We start from the raw sequence: 18592 nt of genomic DNA, 5'->3' as shown, positions 1-18592 counted from the left end.
TACAAAGAAAATGTGAGGTATGTTTTATCTTCACAATTTGAATGTTGACGACAGCCATGTGTTCAACACCATTGCCAAAGAAGACACATCTGAAAATTCAGAGGTAAGACCTCAGCACCACCCTTTCCAACTATATCCTGAGCCTCCTGACCAGAGATGGCAATCAGTGAAGATAGCTCACTGTATCCCCTCCGTCAAAACACTCAATATTGGCGCCTAGAAAGATGTGTTCTCCGCCCCAACCATACTCCCTGCACATCCAAGGCAGAACGAATGCCATCTCCACGTTTGCTGACGAGACGACCACGCTTAGAAAGATGTCAAACAACGATGAGGGCTCAGAAGAAAGAAAAGAGATAGCGGGTTTTGTTACGTGGTACAATGATAACTATCTCTCTCAATGTTAGTAAAACTAACGAACTGACAACGGACTTCAGAAAAAAAGAGGAGAACACAATCGTATCTATATCAACTGAGTGGAGTTTGAGAGAGTTGAGAGTTCAAGTTCCTCAGAGTGATGATAACCGACAATCTGTCCTGGACTTCCCACGTAGATGAGAATGTCAAGAAGGTGTCACAACACCACTTCTTCCTCAGGCGGCGCAAAAAAATTGGCATGTCCAAAACAACCCTCACCAACCTTTCCAGATGCACCATGGAGAGCACACTGCCGGGTGCAGAATGGCCTGATACGGCAACTACTCTGTGCAGAACCTGAAGAAACTACAGAATGATGTGTGCACAGCTGAGATCATCCCGGAATCCAATCTCCCATTTATCGACTCTATCCTCAAGTCTCGTTTCCACGGAGAATTTGCCAACATCATGAAAGACCCAAACCAGTCGGAAATACTTTCCAGCAACCGTTTCTGTCAGGCAGAAGATACAGAAGTTTGCGAACACGAACTGACGTGTTCAAGTGTCGCTTCTTCCCTGCACTTATTGGACTGATTAATGGAGTCTTTAACTCCAATTATTGCTCAACGTTTTAATGTTGATCTTGCCTCGTGTATGTTTTGCGTGTCGTAAAATGCATGGCTTTATCTGTCCAGTATTTGTTTTTCACGCTATCATCTACATATCCTTGATTACTATGATACACCTGTGCTGTTCACAAAAAGCCTTTTCACTGTGCTCAGTTAAACAGGATTATAAATAAAATAAAATAATATCAAGTCAAATCATAGTCCAGAAGAAAGTGGACTAATACTGTGGTGTTCAGCTGCAACTTTAAAACACATTTTCACTAATAAAAGCAGGTTCAAATGCAAGTTATCAGGAATTGACCAGAAACAACTGACAGAACTTGCAGTATCCAATAACCACAGTCGCTGTTCTCTTCCTGTCATATCTTGACTGTAATTTGTGACCAGAAATGGGGGGAAAGCGATGAAATATGAAAGCAAATGTGAACTGAACAGAACAGGGCATTGTCATAAGAAACAGAGCAATTCTGAAAGCTTACAGAGGAGTGATGTCAATAAATGAAATTGGGGTGCTAACAATGTTAATTCTGTCCAGTAGGACATCGAAAATGACAAGTATTAGATGTGTGGCTGGCATTGCAAAAAATTAACAAATGGCACGTTTGGAAGGTTTCAGTTTTCTCGACTGATGGTCACAGTTTCAATTTGCCTGGTAATCAAAGAGCCAGGTTTCCAAACACGATGTACAAGAGTTCCGGGTAAAGTTAGTGTATTATCCAATTTTATTTTATTCTACTTCCATGGGAAAACTTATGATTGTAATTGAGAAGTAGAGAAAAATACTGCCTTGGTAAATAAAGTTAAGGCTACATCTCCTGAATTAGCTGGGATTCGTAAAGTGTCTAAAGTAAGTCTTAAATGAAGTTCCACGTGACTATGGTCACTAAACAATTCACCAATGTAATTAATTTTCATTTTCATTTATTAAAGTTCAACAGGTTGTTAGATGATGAATTATTTATTTACTAAGTCTCCCTATCCATATTTCAGGGCAAGATGCTGAAACAGTAAGAGTCACATTATAATGCCGAATTGTATAAGCTGAAATTCTCTGATCAGCCTCACGGTATATGCAATTCTTTCTATTGAACATTGAAGAAAATTAAGCTAAATGTTAGTCTCTTAACGTTCTCTGCGTGAAAACCTTCAAAGGCACATCTCCTCAAAACTTACTACCCCACCACCCTGAACCTGTGCCCCCATGTAATTGAAACTGTGATCCTGATTCGAGAATGCTGAAGCCTGTCTAAATACGAGACTTGCGGCTTGTTGGCATTGACAGGAACAGATCTAATACATATCATTTGCAATATTCTGCTGTACAGAATTAACAATATTCATTGCCCCGTTGTATTCTTGGACATTCACCCTCTGTGTGCATTCAGAATTGTTCTGTTTCTTATGGCCCTGCCCTGTTGTGTTTGGTTCTCGGCTGCTTTCACAGTTGATCGATTTACACCCATTTCTGGCCAGACATAAAGTCCAGATACTACAGGATGAGAATAGCAATTGCAGTTGTAGGATGCTGCGATTGCTGTCAGTCGTTTACGCTCAATTCATGGTATCTTGTGTTTGAAACTTCTTTTTTTCCTGAAAATGTACATGATTTTGCATCTTAACAGTAGTATTCCGCTTTCATCTCAACAGTCTATGATTTGAGTTGATTTGATTTATTTTCTCGTGTAACTAAATATAGTGAAAATATTAGTTGTGATCAGTAGAAGCAGACCATAGAGTGAAATCTTACATGCAGATGATAAGAGTGAAAATAAACTGGACGGAATAACCCATGCAGTTTACAACACACAAAGCAAGATGTGGCAAGATCAACATGGAAATGTTTCACACAAATAACCACAGATCGAATAAAGCACATCTTTTCCAACTGATTATAAAATAATTCGAATGTTCATATTCTAGATTTATATTGTATGTACCATCAGATAAATGCAGTGTGAATACTGATCCAAGACGTCACACTATTTTTATCTGGTGGAAATGAAAATAAATCACTTACCCCGATGTTTCTAAACTTAACTTCTTCTATCTCTCAGTTAAGGATTATATAACAAAAAATAGCTAAATTAAACTTTGCTATGCAGAGTACTCAGATTGCAGTCAGTCAAAACTGTGGCAAATGAGAACGGGTTTAACGCATCATCAAGACTGGCAGGTATATTTATGCATGGCGGTCAGGGGACACATAAAATATGATGAGAAAGAAAAGATACTCACCTAGTGAATTATGTTGACATCTAATCATCTCATTTATGTATCTCCAATGGAAAGTTCATAAACGCCTTCAAGGATACGTATCAATCAATTCAAGTATTTTTGTCAAACAATAAATGCCATAATATGTAAGAATGGAAATAATTTGGAGCAAATGTTTTATTTTGGAATTACAGAACTTCTAGAGTGTTTATTGATGTGTCAGATTTCTCTAGTCCGAGCAAAACCAGAAAAGATTTGTGCGTTCAGCTTCTGGGAGAATGACTTGGCCTAGAAATGAATAAATCCTGGCAAACATGTTAAATTTTATTCATGAACCTTACAACACAGTTAAATATTATCTTATGTAACCAACACTGGAGTGATAGTTTTGCAAGTAACACCAACAGCTGCAAGTATAGGGTAAAACATACCCTCTATCTGGAAGATTACTGAATACTTGAAGTAGGCACTGATGTTGTGGACTCACTGATATTTCCTGCTGAAAAATAAAAGTTTCTTCAATGCAAGCCACGTTTGTATTGAGAAACTGCTTCCGTGATAATGGTAATCTATTTGAGTGTCAAACTATTAAATTAGAGTAATCCGAACAAGCAGAAAATCAAATGTATTGACTTCAAATCATGTTCAATGGTTCAGGCAAACCAGGTTATAAATTCTAGGTGTGCAGCATACAACGTAAATCAAACACTCAATTCAAATTTGGGTGTATGGTCACAAAAGTAGGAAATTGCTTGCTGGAAAAGCCATTCAATCATTGCAAACACACGTGTAGAAGAGGAGTCAGATAAAGATTGGATCTTACTGCACGTATGTCTATCTTTACCTTTCTTCCAAATGGAGAAAGTAATCAAGAGACACGGAGTAAGAAATGATCAGTATGGAATGATTTGGATACATTGCATGTGGTGGACAGATCAACATGAGGAAGATAAAAATACATATAGTTTGAAAGACATCAGGGATATAGTGATCAGAGATGTGCACTGAAACTTTAAGATGATTTAACTACGGTTATCTGCTGAAAACTACACCCGAAACCCCTGGAATTCACGTAGAGTCGAATAGCGTCAATTGAGGGAGGAAAGAAAACACTAATCATTCCAGTGTAGAATTCTTTACTGAGGCATTTTTCAGGCGTTATTTCAGATTTCCAGTGTCCACCATAAGTTACTTTATGATTAATGATTTGAACAGATTAAAAATGCAAACGTTCCATGTCAACCACATTCAAAAGCTTCAATGTAAACATCATGGCATACACAGAGAACACAGGGGGCTAACAACTTCTACATATTGTCTAGCTATCACCATTGTTAACAGGTAACCCGGGAATGCAACTTTTAAAAAAAGGTTTTGTGATTTACACATGAAAGAAGTGAAATGATCATTGAATTCTAACAGATGAAAGGCTTAACAGACAATCAATTTTTCAATGTACAATTTCAGTTACATCAAACTGTAAATGTTTTGCTATCAATTCTGTGTTACGATCGAGGCCTCCACTATCACCTGATGAAGGAGCGTACTTCGGAAAGCTAGTGTGCTTCAAATTAAACCTGTTGGACGATAACCTGGTGTTATGTGATTTTTAACTTTGTACATCCCAGTCCAACACCAGCATCTCCAAATCATGAATATAATTATATATCTTCTCAAATAATTGATCAAAACTCTCCTCAATATTCCAACGGCAGAGTCACTGATGCCTCCTACAGGTTGCAGAAACACTCATTTCTTTTATAGCAGATTCATTGAAGAATAAATTGCAAATACCAATTTATTCCTTGCCTCGAGGTACTATCAATATTGTTAGATCCAGAGCTAAGTGACAGAATTCTGAGCTGGAACAATTCTTCTATCTTTCGGATTCAATCGTCCGATTTCTGATAGAAGGGATAACAGTTGGAAGATCAAAAAGGCTAATTTCAAAGTATGGGGGTGACCCAGATAATCACAATGAAGAGCGGATGGATGATGTCGGGAGTACGCAATGATTAGTGTGCAGGTGACTGACAGAAGTGTTCACCAGTGGAAGAATATTAATGAATAAAATGCGAAAATCACAATGATCCAACAGGAAAACACAGGTTTCAATTTATTAAAGTGAATGAATTTTTAACGAAATAAATGAATTTTGGACATGTTTCACGGATGAAACAGCTTTCTGTTATGTCTCAATTAAGGGATTCAATGGACTTCTCATATACCCGCGAATAATGCAGTGGGAGAAAAACAATACTGGTGTTCGATTTCTGTAAATAAGAAAAGTAAGACGCAATAGACTGGAAAAGCATCAGGAAACCGAGTGTGAAGAGTCATGCCTTCGATGTTCTCCACTGAGTATCTCACATCTCCGGGCTGAAGTCAGTCCTCAAGCTTTCTCTTTGTCAGTTCAAAACGTATTCTGTCAATAATAATGACATATTAATAAAAGCGTTTGTCTGCATCTTGTGTGGACCAAGTTGGCAACTCATTAAGCAAGGAAACGCATGTTTCACTCAGTCTTATTGATTTAACTCATGAAGGGAGAGGCAGAGGGAATACGACTGAGAAAGAGAGACAGAGAGAGAGATACGGAGAGAAATGACTGAAGTAGGGAACATGACATTTGTGTCTGTCTTTTCAGGTACAAACAGACACCAAACGATACTATTCAGCTTCCATCCATGCATCACTTTCATTTACCGATATACATAGAAGATAGAACAGAACAGTACAATACAGTACAGACTCTTCGATCCTCGATAATGTGCCGAAATTTTATCCTCTTGAAGATCAAATTAGTCTACATTCCAAATCTTTCACTATCAACCATGCAGCTATCCAAGAGTAACTTAAGTATCTGACTCTACTACCAACGTTGGCAGGGCATTCCATACACTCACCTTTTCCTGTGTTAATAACCTCACTCTGACATCTTCCCCCAATCTCGTCAACATTGTGTCCCCAAGTGATAGCCTGGGGAAAGGTCTCTGGCTCGCCACTCTACCTATTCCTCTCACATACACACCCCGACACTCATAGCCACACACGTACAGACACATACTCTCTCACTGACACTCACACTCGCAACACAGACACACACCCACATGAACACACACTCATAAAGCTTTGTGCAGTGAATTTGTGCTTGCAGAATTGCATTTTATTTTGATTAAAAATTACATGAATGATGTAAGAATTTTTTTTAAGGAAATATAATCAGGCTGAAAATTGGGACATAGAAAGACAGACTTCAATCTTACACCTCCAATGCATTTTGTAAGCTGACATCGCACCTGTCATTAATGTTGACTTGAGAAAGTAACTTTAAAATAAAAGTTCTTAGATTTACATATGAAAGAACTGAAACCAACACGGTTTTTCCAAACATTGAGAGACTTAACTCACAAAGAAGGAAATTTTCAATATATCATGTCAGTTGCATTACATTTAAACTTTTTGCTGTAAATTATGCATCTTACGATCTTGTACTCAACAACCACCTTGACGAAGCAGCAGTGCTCTGAGAGCTAGCCCTTCCACATAAATATAATGGAATATTGCCTGGTGTTGTATGATGGATAAATCTGTACACTCCAGTCGAAACCTGCCACCTCCAAATTACGTTTTTCGTTATCTTTATCCAATCACTTCTCCCCCTTCTTCAATGCGAAAAGTCCTATCTCCCTCAACCTTTATTCAAAAGGTAATCCCTCCAGTACACGCAGCATTTGAATAAATCTACAGTGCACCCTCTCTAATGCTTCCATATTTTTCGAACCACTAAACACAAGCATCCAAGTGTGGTCCAAACATGGTTTTATACAGCTGCAGCATAATCTTGCGGTTCTTAATCTAATTCCCCTGCTAACTGAAGCCAAACACAACATACATATTCCGACTAACCCTTTAAACTTGGGTGGCAACTTTGAGGGATTGACGTGTGTGAATCCCAAGATCACTTTGTTCCTCCACAATGACAATAATGCTGCCTTTACCTTTGTTATCTGCATTATAATTTCAACTTTCACAATTAATCACTTTGTGCATTTTCAAGTTACACTCTGACTGCTACCTCTCAGCCCCGTTCTACATCCCGTTACAACCGACAACAGCACTCCACATGTTCAGAACTGCAGTAACCTTTGTCTCTTCGGCATACATGTCTAACCACCCTTCTACTTCTCCATGCGAGTTATTTATAAAAATCAGAAAGAGCAAAGTGCCTAGAACAGACCCCTGTGGAAAACCACTGGCCACCGAGATACAGGCTGCATACTTCTCACCTACGACCATTGTCGTCTTCTATGCGCCTGCCAAATTGGTATCCAGGCAGCCAAACTTTCCTGTGGTGGGTCGAGGTGGGATGCTTTTCAGTCAGTCGATGTGGGCATGATGGCCGAATCACCGACTTACACACTGTAGGGATTTTGTCATTCTAGGTATGCTTCCATTGTTCATTGACAGATCCCGTTACATAACACAAGAGATAGCATTAGAACTCCAAATCTCTGTGAATACCCGAAACACAATGCATTCCTTCTGCCAACGTCTTCATGGAGGAGCTTTAGGCCCTGGAAGCAGTTCATTACAGGGCACAAGCACAAACCCCTAACATCACGTCTTAATTTCTAAAGGGTGATGAGACCCATTCAACTCTTCATCTCTGGAATCTGAATCGTGAAAGGGTGGTAGAATTAAGGAGTTCTCAGAAACAACAGCGACGGTCAGGGGAGGTAAACAGAAACAATGTGACAACTTGAATTAAATGTCAAAAATGTGCTGGGTCGAATTACCAGAATTCCCTGCCGAAGGATATTGAAAGCCAACCTGCAGCACCCAGAGTGCAACAATTCAAGAAGGCAGCTTCCTACCACTTTCACTAGAGGGCAATTAAGAACAGGTAATAAGTGCTCGTTCCAGTTAGCACTGTCCAAATTATTTAAGAATTCTGACAGGGTCATTCAGGAGAGTTAATAGAAAACACTTCCACACAGAGAATAGTGGTGGTTAGGAAATCTTATCTTCAAATGGCGGCTGATGTTTATTCAATTGTTACATTTAAATCTGAGATAGGCAATTTTTATTTGAGCAAGGGATGTGTTCTCAAGACAGGCATATGGAGATATCCCACAGATGACACATGGTCTTCCGAGCAGCTGAGCAGATTCGAGGACCTGAACAGCTTCACCGTGTTACTGATTTCCTATAAATAAATTATTTCGATCTTCTTTCGTTTTCTCATTACTCAGGCTGGTAACTTTGTTCGGTACATCATGCAAACTTTAAGGAGATAGTTTTGAACTTCCGTTCCAGTCACTCCCTGCCTCAATTCGTGATGTAACTTTTTAACAGAATTCAAACTGGTGCCAATTATCATGATGTCTGTGATGAAAAGCAGGGTACTCTTTGAAACCATAAAATGAGCATCGGTGTTTCAGTTTTGTCATTCTCCCTCTCACCACCACAGTGATGATGTTGGCGATACTGCTTTTGCTGCTTGGAAAGCTGGTGATGATGGACGTCCAGAAAAATTGTAAGTACCCCCGTTAATCTTCCTTTCAGAGAATTGCACAACTTCTTGTGGTTTAAACGAGGCAAGCACTCTTTTGAACGTTGGCCACTATGCTCTTTGCTTTCTTCCAAGACTACAGAAAACGGAAATAATGAAGTATTGATCTGAATGACCACACATGATTGATCATGTGTGTTCATCCAGATCAATACTTCATTAGTTCCGTTTTCTGTAGTCTTGGAAGAAATAAAAATTTCACACAGAAAGACGCCGATCATAAATCCCAGTCTGTCCACAAATTGTACGCTTGCATTCTTTCTTATTGGAAATATTGATCGCCAAGCAGATGTGCAATTGATATGCGACATCTCAGTGAAAGTGGGATGTTGTGGGTCAATGTAGGTTTCTAATCCTACCTGCTCCAAAGTTGTGTAATAACATCTCTATAGCAGATGGATTCGCATACAATTCAACAGATTTTTTTAAATATATGCATTGCTTTGCCGGACTTTAATTTCAAATGGATTTGATTATAAAATGCAAGAGGTTTCACTCAAGGTAAACAAGACTGGAGTCAGCATAATTGGAATATTGTGAACAGTTTCGGTCATCGTACCTGAAGAAACGCAGACCACAGAAAGTTCATTGAACCGATGCCAGTTATGGACGGAATGTCTTAGCAGGAGAGGTTAAGTCGGGTGGAAACCCATTGGAGTTTCGAAGAATAAGAGGTGAGATTATTGAAGAAGAAAAGACTGTTGAACACCTTTCCAGTTTAACTGATGTGAGGTCTATTGATCGAATGTGAGAGTGTCGGACGAGAGGACCTCATCTCAGAATGAAGTGTTATCAATTTAAAACATTCTTGGGGAGAAGTTTATTCTATCGGATTGTTGCAAATCCAGGGAATTCTTTACCCCACAAAGCTGTCAAGGTTGAAAAATTCAAAGGTGTGACAGACACCTGTTTCAAACAGTAAGGGGATCGGTGAAGTATTGGTAAAAGGCGGGAAATTGCAGTTGTGGGTGTAGTTGGTCTGATATCTGCAGTGGCTGCAGCATGAACGCCTTCACAATGGCTGCATTCCTCCAAGTCCTGTCTTCTTTGATCTATACTGTATTATTAAAGCTGTCTATATTTGCCGTGCGTCAAGATATGTGTTGCACAAGGAACTGCTTAACACCAACCTTTATGATAGTTCTGAAACAATCCCTCTTTGATCATGGCTTTATCAGCTTTCGACCATATAAGAATCATAGAATTATCCAGTCCAGAGCGCGACCATGCTATCAATTGTCTGTGCCCTGGCTCCTGTAAAAGCTACAAAGTTAGCACAATTCTCCACCTCAACCTTCACATTCCTCTCAATTCATCCCCTGAACATGAATATCCAAATCTATTTTGAAACCTTCTGTCGAATATGCCTCCACCTCTGTCCCTGGTAGCGTATTCCATATCCCATAAACTCTCTGAATAATGAAATCACTAAGTTATGGACCAGGGGATCTGTTCACTTTTAAGCCAGCTGATGTTTCCTATTGATTCTTAATTCCGGAAGCAAACTGTTCAGAAGCTTCACAGTCCCTCTTCCTAACTATTTGCACACTGTGAACAACTGATCAGTTCTCAATCGCATATATCAATAGCAGGTCAGAGCTGCAGCACTGCATGCAGATCTGGTATTCACAAACAATAATAGAAACCACTACAAGCAATATGCACTGTTGCGACCCCAACGAAATACGATTGGAAAAGAGAGACCTCAGTCTGCATTTTCTGGCTTTATGTCCCCCAGTGAGACCACAGGAGGATATCCCCGTGTGTGGAATGTTAAGATTGAAGCACACTTTTTCTGTCTCCTAGATCCAATAATTCCATGTGTTTTAGAGAGAAGTTACTGCAGTAAAGTACCATGTGATGAGACAATTTCAGTAAGGACCATTGGGGCATGCCCACACTTCCAAGTGTGCTGCCTGCCTTTCTTGCCAGCGATGAAGAAAAGGGAACATGCATCTCTGGAAAACATTTGAGTTTCCGAATGGAGAGATCTGTCATCTCAATGATTCCATCTTCATTTCATGATCTCAATACAATGAGCTCTGGCGCACTGCTTTCTTAGACACATGAATAAAATTAAATGACACCAACAAACATAAATTGTCCAAGTTTCATTTCCCATTCAGATCATAGTTCTAACATAATGACAGGGACGAGGACAACGGTCACAGAATAGGCAGGATACCGCGGTAACATTGTCTTTGTTGCAACTGAGGTGCTGTGTAGGCCTTTGGTTACATGGCAGTTGGAAGACCATGTTCAGACCGGATCACCACAGTGTAGGAATGGTATGGAGGCTCTGGGGAGGCTCCAAAAGGGATTTGGCAGGATAGGAGAGGACTAACTGCAAGAAGTGAATGCAAAGCCTTTGATCGTTTCTGCTGGACTCTGGTAGTAGGAGGGACGAAGTGTCAAAAGCACAAAAAATGATGCAAGGATAGATTATCCAGGCGGAGCTTTTTTTTTTTATCTCCAGGGCGTATATGTCAAATATAGGTAGACATATATTTAAGGTGAAGGAAATACATGTGGAATCATATGAGGAATGTTTTTACAGCGAGGGATGTAGGCGTCGGGACCACGCTACCAGGAGAGGTGGCTGAACTGGATATCGAAGCAAAGCTTATGATTAGATGCATAAATGAACGAATAGAGTGCAGGCAGATAGAATTAGTTTAATATAGTAGCATCGTGGGCAGAACCAGCCGTTCCTGTACAGTAACGTTCTATATTCTCTGGATCAGTTTAGTAACAAAGGATAGCAAGACTTGCTCGGGTTGTTTTGCTTTGAAGCAGAAAAGATAGAGGGATGAGTGTTTGTGTAAGTGCATGTTTGCATGTGTGTGTGTATTTGTGCATCTGTGTATATGAGTGTGACCGAATGTGAATGTGGGAGAGGGTCCGTTTAAGGGTGTGCGTGAGTGTATGTGTACATGTGAATGTTTGTGACTGTGTGTGTGAGCATTAGTGATTTTGTGTGTGTGTATTTGTGCATATGCGAAGGAATGTGTGAGTGCGTGGGAGATGGTCTTTGTAAAAGTGTGCGTGAATGTATGTTTGTGTGTATAATTGTGTGACAGTGTCTGATGATGGGACAATGTTTGTGTCAGGGAGTGTGTGTGCCTGGGAGAGGATGTGTCAGTGTGTTGGAGAGCGTGTATGTGCATATGAGTGTGGTAGGAAGGTTTGTCCAAGTGTATGTGAATGCGAGTGTGTGTCTGTAAGTGTGTGAGAGTGTGAGTGTGTGGTTGGAGGGTCTGTGTAAGTAAGTGTGAATGTGCGTGTGTGCATGTGACTGTGTCACTGTGATAGAGGATTGTCTTTGTAAGTGTGTCCGTGCGTGCATGTGCTTGAAATTATGGGAAAGGTTCTGTGGAGGTGGGTATGAGTGCGTGAGAGAGGGCGTACCAGCGTCTGTGTAAGTGTATGTGAATGTATGTGAGAGCATCTTTGTAAGACTGCGTGTGTGTGTGTGTGTAAGTGTTGCAGGAAGGTTTGTGCAGGTTTCTGCTTGTGTGTGTGGGAAAGGTCTATGTAAGTGTTGTCAGTTGTGAATGTCAGAGGAAGGTCTCAGCAAGTGTGCGTGAATGCGTATGTAACTGTGAGTGTAAGTGTGTAGCAGGAGGGTCTGTGTAAATGCGTGTGTGACTGTGTCAGTGTCTTTTTGTGTATGTGTGCACATATATGAGTGTGTGTCAGTGTTTTGTGTGGGAGATGGTTGGTGCGAGCGTGAGTCAATGGGAGAGACATCTGTGTAAGTCTGTGTCTATGTGTCTCAGCATTTTTGAGTATGTGCAAGTCTGAAGGAGAGGGAATGTGGATGTGTGCTTTAGTATGTGTGAGCGTGTGGCGGCTGTGTTCTGTAAGCGTGTATGACAGTGTTTTGAGGTGAATGTTTACCTGTGAGTGGGTTTAAGTGTGTGTTGGGTGTTAAGTGTCTGCGTAAGGGTGTGTAAATATCTGAGTGAGGGAGATTATGTGTAAATGTGCATGAGAGTGTGTGCATATGTGAGTGTGTGTGAATGTTTGTGTGTGAGGTGCTGTGTGCGTGTGAATGCATTGGAGGAACATATGTGTAAGTGTGTGTGTGTCCGTGTGTGTGAGTGGTTGTGAGTATATGGAGTGCGTGGGAGAGTGACTGCGAAACTGTGTGTCAGTATGTGTGAGTGTGTGGGAGGAGAGTGTACATGTCTATGACTGTGTGTGCGTGTTTCGAAATGTGCGGGTGAGACTCAGCAATCTGCGAGTGCATATGCGAGGGTTAGTGTGAGTGTGTGGGAGAAGCATCTGTGTAAGTGTCTGAGACATACATACTCACTCACATTTACACAGAATGTTCTCCAGCCGGTCCATACACAAACTAACACAGACACTGTTCCCATACTCACAGATTTACATACTTATGCAGATCTTCCGCTGATATTTAATCTCACACACACTTAAAGAGACCCTTTCCCAGACATTCACACAGGCACCCAAACATGTACACAGACCCTCCAACCACACACACACACACACGTAGGCGTATAAACGTACAATTATGCAGACCTTCGCATGCACCCACTCAAACACACTCATATATACACACTCATACACTGTAACACCCGTTTAAAAAAACCCCGTTCCCATGCATTAACACTCACACACTGGCACACACTTCCACAGACCCTCTCCCACATGCTCACATCTACGTAAAATCATTTATACATACTTACACATACAGGTACACACACTTACACAGACCGTCCTCTCACAATCTCACACTCACACACACTGACACACACTTTCGCTGACTGTCTTCCAAGCACACAGACGAACTGACAGACACTCACCAACACTCAAACACTTGTGCATACTTACACAAACCATCCTCCAACATTCACGCATACATACTCGCACACACTGACGCAGACTCTCATCCACTCACTCACTCAGTCAGAGACGTTTACACAGACTCTCTCCCACACAGACACTCACTTATACACACACACATACGCACATACACTCCTCCAACAAACAATGTCACTCAAACACAATAACACAGATCCTGTCCGACAAACTCACACACACACAGGCGCTTACACTTACAGACACGCTCAAGCACTCATAAGCAATTTTACACACCCTCTCTCACATACTCGCATACGCTTACACAGATGATCTCCATCACACACACATACACACACGTCCACACGCATTTGCACGGACTGTCCTCCCACACGCAGACTCACTTCCACCAACCCTCACATACAAGAGCACACAAATATACTCGCACACACTCACATGTACTCCTACAAGCTCACACAGTCACACAAGATTACATAGAACGTCCACCCAAACATTTACACATGCACGCTCACACACACTTATTCAGAACATTTCCCATACACACTCGAAGGCACCACACACACTTACACAGACCCTCCTCTTATGTTCACACTCACAAACGCTGGCACACTTACACAGACTCTCCCCTCTACACACAGAGACAGAAACGCACACAAACCTGCACAGCGTGTGTGGGGTCTATTTCGTGCTTGTGGGGTTACCTGTAGTGTGACAAGCAACAAAGATCATGGTTGAGGCCATCCTGGCTGTCGGGGAACTGAGATACAGCGTCTGCTGAGTCACATGCGTGATTATTACCCACGGGAGACTGATTCTATCTAAACAACAGCGGGGTACTATGTGTATGAGGGGTGTGTGTGGGGTTTGTGTGAGTACGAATGGGAGGTGTGTGTGTGTATGTGTGTGTGTGTGCCTGTGCATGTGTGTGTGTCTGTGTTTTCGTGTATGCGTGAGTGAGTGGTAGCATGTGTGTGAGTGTGTGTCTGGGTGTGTGACTGTGTGTGAGGGTGTATGTGTGTGGGGGAGGTGCGTGTGTCGCGGTGCAAGTATGTGTGTTTGTGTGAGGGGTGTCTTTGTGTGTGTTGGGTGAGGTATGTGTGTACGTGTATGCGTGTGTGTTGGAGTTTGTTTGTGGATGTGGATGCGTGGGGTTGTGTGAGTAAGGTGTGTGTGTTTGTGTATCCCGGTGAGTGGGTGTCTGTGTGTGTCGCTGGTGTGTGTGAGTCGGTGTGCAGGAGTGTGGGCATGTGGGTTTTGTGTGTGTCTCTCGATGAGTGTCTCTGTGTTTGTGGTTGAGAGTGAGATGTCTTTGTGTTTTGTGGGTCTGTGTGCCTGCATGTGTGCATCCATGTGTGTCCGTTTGTATGTGGTTATAGAGTGTGTGTGTCTTGGTGTTTGTGTGTCTGTGTGTCTGCGTGTGTGTGTATCCGTGTGTGTGTGTAAGGCAACCCAATGGTCTAAGTATCTGAATCGCTCCCCCTGCACCGGCCGGGCAGACACGTGCTTAGCTGCGCTCCCTGACTGTTCCTCACGCTGCTGTCTCGTGACACCAGTAGCAAACCAGACAACACTACTCTACTCGTCCTCCTATTCAACTTGCATACTTGCTCTCTGTAGTCACCTTTCAGATCCTAAATCCTTTTCCAGGCTTTGTCATTGGTGCCAATATGTACCACGATTTCTGGCTGCTCACCCTCACCCTTCAGGATCTTGTAATCCTGATCAGCGACATCCCAGTCACTGTGAGGCAACATACCTTGGGGGAGTCCCATTCCTGATCACAAAATCTTATGTCAATCGATCTAATCATTGAGTTCGCTACCACTAGCTCTTTTCTATTCTCTACCCTTCCTTTCTGAGAAACACTGCCAGGCTGAGTGTCAGAGACCTGACAATCATGGCATTCCCGTATTTGGCCGTCCACATCAGCAGTATTGAAAACGGTATACTTATTGATTGAGAGAGGAAAGGCAACAAAGGATCCTTCGTCGGTCCGTCCATTGCCTTTCCGCCCCCTGACTGTAACCCAGCTGTCCAAATCATTCGCCTGAAGACTGACCATCTCCCTGTACATCCTCTCAATTTCTCCCTCAGCCTGCCGAATAATCGCGCCCACTGAAAAAAATCAATAATTTACGTTCCCAACAGGCTCCGCTTCCTGTGCCCTCCACACGAACTCGAAAAGGCCTCTGGCACGTGAAGATAGATCCATTTGTAGAAAGCCTTACCGACCAGGAAGGCTTCGTTTTCTTCACTCTCTGCTCCAGCCACTCGAATTCAAAAAGGACCCTGGCACGGGAAGGTAGGTCCCTTTATAGAAACCCTTAACTTCCCAGCAGGCCCGACTTCCTCCTCTCAGTACTCCAGCTGCTCGAATTCACAAGGGAATCTACTGGAATTCCTTGAGAAGGTAACAAGCAAATGAGACCAAGGACATTCAGTGTGTATTCTCGACCTGGATTTCCAAAAAGTCTTTGATAATGTGGCGCATCGGAGTTAGATAAGGGCTCGTTGTGTTCGAGGCAATGTCCGAGTATGGGTGGGTGATAGACTGTCTGTGTGAAGGCAAAGAGTGGGAATAATAACGTCCTTTTCAAGACTGAAGCCGGTGACTGTTGTTGTTCCGTAAGGGTCGATGTTGGGATAACTTTTCACATCATAAATTAACATCGTGCATGACGGAATTGAGGGCCTTATTGCTCATTTTACAAATGGTGCAAAGATACGTGCAGGATCAGGGAGTATTAGGAGATGAGGAGACTGCAGAATGATTTCGCCAGATTAGAGGAATGGCATTGAATTGGCAAATGATATACAATTTGCGAAACTATTAGGTAGTGTTTATGGTCAGAAGATTAAAGACAAGGATATTGTCAAAATGGGGACAAATTTCATAATTGTGACATGCAACGTGACTTGGGACTTCTACTCCCGACTTCCCTTAAGATAAACTTGTCGGTTCAGTCAGTAGTTCGGAAGGCAAATATAACGTTTTCATTCATCTCGAGAGGAATGGAATATGAAAGCAGCGGTGTAATTTTGAGACTTTATAAGTCTCTGGTCAGACATGTTTAGAATATTGTGAACAGTTTTGGTTCATCACACCCAAGGAACGATGTATTGGACCTTGAGCATGTCCAGAAAATGTCGACGAGAATGAACCCAAAAATAAAAGTCTTTAACAAATGAGCAACGTTTGAGGATACTGGGACTGTATGCATTTTAGGTAGAAGGATGAGACAACATTTGATTTTAACTCAGAGTATACAGAACGTCTTAGACAGAGTGATTGTTCCACTGGCGGGAGAGATGAGGACGCGCAGGCACAAACATGGAGCCAAAGCAAAATCCGTCACAATGGACATCAGGAGAAACTTCTTAATCGGAGTGTGATGATTCTCTGGCATTCATTGACCCAAAAGGCTGTAGCAGCCACGTAATTGAGTATATTTAAAATTGAGATAGGTAATTTCTTGAATGCCAAGATGGCCTACGTTTAGGGGAGAAAGCTGTAAAATCGGGTCAAAAACCTCTCAGCCATAATAGAATGGCGGAGAGGTCTCGATGCGCCAAACATCTTATTTTCTGCTCTTATATCGCATGATTGCTGAAGAAGGGCTTATGCCGGAAACGTCGATTCTCCTGTTCCCTGGATGCTGCCTGACCTGCTGCGCTGTTCCAGCAACACATTTTTAACTCTGATCTCCAGCATCTGCAGAACTCACTTTCTCCTGTTATGGTGGCATGACAAACTATGTAGAACAAAAAACATATGGGTAGCTAAATCACCGGTGCAGGGCATTATATAACCAAAGATAATTCAGGTAGGGAGTGAAGAGATTTGGTGATGATATTTGCGTCCTCACTGTCCACTGGATTAGTGCCAGATGACAAGAGTATGGAAAATTGTAATTCCTTATTTATGAAAGGTATTAGGGATAATACTGGGAATTACACACCAAACAATCTTACGTCAGTGTTGGGCAAATTATTGTAAACCATTGTGAGATAAATGACTTACGAGTATTTGGAAAAATAGTCTGACTGGAGATAATCAAGCTGGCTTTGCAAGGATCAGGTCATGTGACACAAATCTTCTCAATTCTTTGAGGATGTGACAAAGCACGTTGATGAAGATAGAGCATTGAATGTGATGTAACTGGTTTTTACAAAGGCGGTTGATAAGATTCCCCACGATTGGCTCATTCAGAAAGTAAGGAGGCATGGGATACAGAGAAACCTGTCTGTATTACCGGAAGAAGACAGAGGGTGCTTGCAGATGTACAATTTTTTAGATTAGATTAGATTAGATTACAGTGTGGAAACAGGCCCTTCGGCCCAACAAGTCCACACCGACCCGCCGAAGCGCAACCCACCCACACCCCGACATTTACCCATTACCTAACACTACGGGCAATTTAGCATGGCCAATTCACATGACCTGCACATCTTTGGATTGTGGGAGGAAACCGGAGCACCCGGAGGAAACCCACACAGACACTGGGAGAATGTGCAAACTCCACACAGTCAGTCGCTTGAGGCGGGAATTGAACCCGGGTCTCAGGCGCTTTTCATCCTGGAGCTCAGTGACATGCAGTTTTCCACAGGGAGAAGTTCTGGGACATCTACTCTTCGTGATTTTTATGAATTATTTGGATGAGTAAGTGGAAGGGTGGCTTAGTAAGTTTGCCAATTTCTTGAAGGCTGGTGAAGTTGTGGATCGTGTGGACGGCTGTAATTCATTACCCCGGGGCATGGTCTGGAATACTGTATTCAGATTTGGTCGCCAGATTATGGGAACGATATGGAAGCTTCAGAACGTTTGCAGAGGAGATTTACCCGGACGCTGGTGGAGGGCATGTCTTGTGAAGAAAGCTTGAGGGAACTAGAGGCATTTCTCACTGGAGTGAAAAGGATGAGTGCTGACTTGATAGAAGTGTACGAGATGTTGTAAGGCATAGATAGATTG

This window comes from Chiloscyllium plagiosum, unplaced genomic scaffold (genome assembly GCF_037043375.1).
Source record: "Chiloscyllium plagiosum isolate Xiang-an unplaced genomic scaffold, Cpla_swu_hap1 HiC_scaffold_41, whole genome shotgun sequence".
Lineage (NCBI taxonomy): Eukaryota > Metazoa > Chordata > Chondrichthyes > Orectolobiformes > Hemiscylliidae > Chiloscyllium > Chiloscyllium plagiosum.
Note: the sequence above shows the minus strand (reverse complement) of the source record.